This window comes from Nannospalax galili, unplaced genomic scaffold (assembly GCF_000622305.1).
Source record: "Nannospalax galili isolate Female #2095 unplaced genomic scaffold, S.galili_v1.0 scaffold381, whole genome shotgun sequence".
In the NCBI taxonomy this organism is placed as follows: Eukaryota; Metazoa; Chordata; class Mammalia; order Rodentia; family Spalacidae; genus Nannospalax; species Nannospalax galili.
The window spans coordinates 2103888-2108911 of record NW_008347312.1 but is presented as its reverse complement, the minus strand read 5'-3'; the positions used below and the strand labels follow the sequence as shown (position 1 = coordinate 2108911).

The following is a 5024-nucleotide window of genomic DNA, read 5'->3' as shown; positions in this document are numbered from 1 at the left end:
CAGGCTGGTCTTGAACTCACAGAGATCCGCCTGCCTCTGCCTCCTGAGTGTAGAGTGCTGGGATTAAAGATGTACACCACCATATCTGGCTTCCTTCTCAATTCTTGTTATGCCAATGAAGAAAGATTTAACTGTTGTGTCTTTTATAAAAATTTATAAACACACACACATGCACACACAAATGAGTGTTTTACCTACATATATGTAAGTGCATCCATGTTGTGCAGTGCCCACAGAGGCCAGAAGAAGATGTTGGATCTCTTGGAACTGGAGTTACTGATGGTTGTTAGCTGCCATGTGGGTTCTGGGAACCAAACCTGGGTTCTCTAGAAGAGCAGCCAGTTCTGTTTCTGCTGAGCTCTCTCCAGCCCCTGTTGTGTGTTTTATAGCTGCTACAAATAGAAAGGAATACCTTGTTTATTTTGCTTTGTACAAGATCTCACATTTCCTTGGGATCAATTGCTAAAGGTAGAATAATAGTTTCAAAGGGTATCACGGTATCAGTCTTTTGACACAGATTGTGCCAGACACTTTGAACCAGTTCGTGTTCTCCCTAGCACTGGTCCTTTCCCCACTGACTGCCAAAACCCAAATACTAGTATTTAAAACCATTTCCTGTTGGATGGGCAAAAATGGCAGTGAATTGCTTTAATTGTATTTCTTTGATAGGTTTGAAGCCAATAATTTCTTTTTATGTAGAAAAACATTCTGATAGAATTATTTTTTGAGAACAACTTCACACATACACACACAAAAACAACTCAAAAAGAGAAATTGGAATGGAACGGATGCTGAGAGTGATGTAATTTAAGCAAATTGCCCACTTAGCAACAATAACAAACCAGCTTCAAAAATTATTGCTCAAAAGTATTGCTTACTAAAAATCAAGGGCAAAATATGAATTATTTAAAAATTGCTTCAGATAATTCCTCTTTGAGAAAAAAAATCAACACTAGACAGAATTCAGTCCAAGAGCCCATAGGATATTGGTGTTGCACTTAGCCTATCACATAGACACCAGCTTGTGAATGTCTGGGGAGAGATACACAGTTAAAAATGTGAGCCAAGCCAGGCATGGTTGTACAGTCCTTTAATCCCAGCACTTGAGAGGCAGAAGCAAGTAGCTCTCTGTGTGATTGAGGCCAGCCTGGTCTACATAGGGAGTTTCAGTCCAGCTGGGGCAAAGGGAGACCCTGTCTCAAAAACAAAACAAAAACTCAGTGAGCCAGAAAACTGGGCTTGGCAACACATACCTTTAATCCCAGTGCTGGAGAGGTAGAGACAGCAGGATTCCTGGGACTTGCTAGCCAGCCAGTCTAGCCAATGGGTGAGCTCCAGGTTCAGTAGGAGACCCTGCCTCAGAAGAAAAGGTCTAGAAATAATTAAGGAAGATACACAATGCTGACCTCTAACCTCTTTGTATATGCTCATGAGCACATATGCACACATGCAGAAATGTGAGGTGGCACATATCTGTAATCTCAGCACTCAGGAGGTTGAGGCAGGAGTATTCTGAGTTGGAAGCCAGCCTTAGCTACATAGCAAGACTCTGTGAGAGAAGGGGGGAGGAGAGAGAGAGAGAGAGAGAGAGAGAGAGAGAGAGAGAGAGAGCTCATGAAGCTTAATAATTTTAAAAGATATTTGTTTATGTTAACTAGAAAGTTGTCCTTAGCTTTTTTGTTTCAAGTAGAAATAGTTTAAAGTCACTAAGGAAACTCACGGATCATCTTACTGACAGTTTCATTTGTAAATTTGGAATTCTGCATTTGAAATTTTCTCTAAAGATCCATGTCTGTGGTCTTCCCAGGCTTTCCTCTCATCTTGGAAACATCATTGAAGACCCTCTGCACTGGGAAAATGTCACCACACTCTGGCCTTAAGCATTGTGGTTTAACCTAGACGTCTTAATACTCTGCTCCTTCATCCTACAACACAGAACACCAGTACTTTCTTTTTTTAGCTGATCCAGCCCAAGGATAATTTCAAGCAAATTTAATTCGGTGTGTTTTTGTTTATGTCTACAGTCACATCTTGGATATTTTCCAATCCCTCTTTGATGTCTAGGGTCCTTAAGCCATCTTTTGAGTATGGTGTTTGGTTAAAATAAATAAAAAGTGAAACCATGTGTTAGGGGAGGAGGTGCTGTGTTCTCCAAAGCTGTGCCAAGGTTGAAAGAGGGTCTCCTTTGATCAGAAACAATTAGATCAGGCTCACTGGCTAGAACCTTTGCAAAAGAGGCTGCCCAACACAGCAGCATCATTTAACATTTGCTTTCCTTAGATTCAATTTCCTTTTCTTTCCTTCTCCCTCCCACTCCTTACCCATAACTCCATGCACTCTGGTTATGCTGATGTATACTCTGGGTTCCCCAAATATGCCATGTAACATCATCCATCTGTGCATCTGCTCATGCTGCTCTCTGTGTGAAGGAGGCTGCTAGCCTATGGACTGGATCCGTGCCACAAACTGGCTTTATTTGGATTTCACTGTATTTTTCTTTTAAAATTGAGCCAACATTTAAAAAATGTTCAACCCTCATTTGGAAAATGGAGACTGTGGTAATATTGTTTCAATATTGTTGAGGATAGCATCAACCACAACAAACAATAGCTGAATCTTTTAGCAGGGGCATGTGCTTAACTTTGTCTTTGTTGAAAGAACAAACAGCCCCACTCATTCCCTGACATCACCTGTATGTTTTATTTGCTCTGTTTTTGAGATTTCTGGTAGGAATTACAAATGATAAAAGGAGAGAAAATGCAGGCTTTGTACTTGGGAAAATTAGCTAATGAGGGGGATAGAGCATAAATACTTGACAAATCAAGTATTGCTGCAACCAGAAGACAACATGGTTCTTAACCATAAGAACAAGGCAGGAGTCATGGCTCAACACGGATAATCCTAGTACTTGGGAAGCTGAGGCAGGAGAATCACCACAAGTTTGAGGCCAACTTGGACTACATTGTTAGCTCTAGCCCTTCTACAGAGTAAGACACTACCTCAAAAAAAAAAAAAATTAAGGGCCAGTGAGATGACTCAGTAGGTAATAGCAATTGTTACTGAGCCTGATAATCTGAGTTTGATCCCCAGGTCCCACATGGCAGAAGGAGAGAACTGACTCCTGAAAGTTGTCCTCTGACCGCTATATGCAAACACACACACACACACACACACACACACACACACACACAATGTAATTTGAGCAATTTTAAATTAAAAACCCGATAAGAGCTATGGGGTTGTACTGCTAGAAATTTACAAAATGACCATGAACAAAGACAAATATGAGTTTAGAGACAAGGGAAATTACAATAAATAATATATTAGATATGTACAGTGTACCAAGCACTTTTATATATATATATATAAACTTTTTTCTCAATGTATTTTTTTGCACTTGTGTGCATTTCATGTATCTTAATCACATTTAGACCCCCTCCCTGATCCCCACTTCTCCATTGCCCCCTGACCAGATTTCATGCATTCTGTCATACATGTTAAGACCTGTTGAGTCAAGTTTGTATACCCAGCTGTCCCACTCAGTGTGAGTTCATCTGCTGGAGCATGTTCAGCTTGTCCAGCATCATTCCCTTAAGTCCATTGCCCCCTGACCAGATTTCATGCATTCTGTCATACATGTTAAGACCTATTGAGTCAAGTTTGTATACCCAGCTGTCCCACTCAGTGTGAGTTCATCCTGGAGCATGTTCAGCTTGTCCAGCATCATTCCCTTAAGATCAACTTTCCCTCACCCAGCAGTGATCAACTGCCAATAGTTCCTCAGCTAAGGTCTCCTGCTCATTTCCCCAGTTCTGTGCTGGGTTTTTGTCTGATTGAGTTTTCAGGGGTCTTGTGCATGCTGTCCCCATTGCTATATGAGCAAGTTCCCAAAGCCTGGAAGACTCTGTTTCCTTATGTTCATGCATTAACCCTGTAAACTTTTTAATTCCCACAAAAACTCTATGAGTAGGCAATACTATTATTCTTAACGTATAGTTATGCTAGAGCACTTGTCACTGATTAAGTGGATAGGCTGGGTTCACATAAGACTTTATTATGTCATAAATAGTTAGAATCAATGATAGGACTGGTCTATGGGGTGCTGTCTGTTGTGCTGGGAGTAGATCTCCATTGTAGACTATCTGGCAGGTGCACGTGAGGCCCTGGGTTCTACCCTCATTACTGCAGAAACAGCAAAAAATGGAAGTATGCTGTCTGTTATCATTGTTCAAACTAATTAAGCTCTCCAAGAATCTTACTTTACTTCTGGAATAATGATTGCTTCATAACTGATGCAGTCAGGGGTTCCCAGGGAGGAGAGACAAGTTTGAGTCATCAAACTATAGGCTACTGGTTGTGCTACATTGACTAGGATAGCTCTTCTCAAACTCACAGGGAGCCCATGAATCACCCGAGGATCTTGTTAAACTCTGGATTCTGATTCAGTAAGTCTGAATTGGGCTCCAAATTCTACATGCCTGGGTTCCAAACTTGGAGTGTCAAAAACCTATTCAAAGCAGAAGCAATATGGTACATTATTATGTCAGTCATAAGAGTATGCATCTTTTTCTGTTTCAATTCTCTCACCAGCAGTGTTGAGAACTTTTTCAGTTCTGTCTTTCTGTAGGGTCTTTAGTAGTGTCTCAAGGCATCACAGGAACTAGGAGTTCTCTTCTTTCTTACTGATTTTTTTTTTCAGTTTATTTTTCCATACATGATTCTCAGGAGGGTAGCAGTGTTGGGCTAGAATCAGCTCTCCCCAAGTCCTCAGAAGTTATTGCTAATTTTTCAGGAAGTTTGAGATTCAATTAAACACAGAAATTATTAAAATTATATAAACCTATAATTTGATAAATGTTATTAAAAAGTAGCACTCAAAAGCCATGTGTGGTGGGTCATGCATTTAACCTCAGCACTCAGGAGGCAGACTAGGGTGGATCTTTGTCAGTTCAAGGCCAACCAAGGATTCATGTTGAGACCCTGTCTCAAAAAAAAATTAGTGCTCAAATTCATCACTTCATAGT

General features: G+C 40.5%; 1 protein-coding gene across 1 annotated transcript in view; it reads left to right on the top strand.

The window, feature by feature from the left end:
* Positions 1-5024, top strand: part of Anks4b (ankyrin repeat and sterile alpha motif domain containing 4B) — a 14482-nt gene that overhangs the window by 6857 nt on the left and 2601 nt on the right. The gene's annotated exons all lie outside the window — the stretch shown is intronic.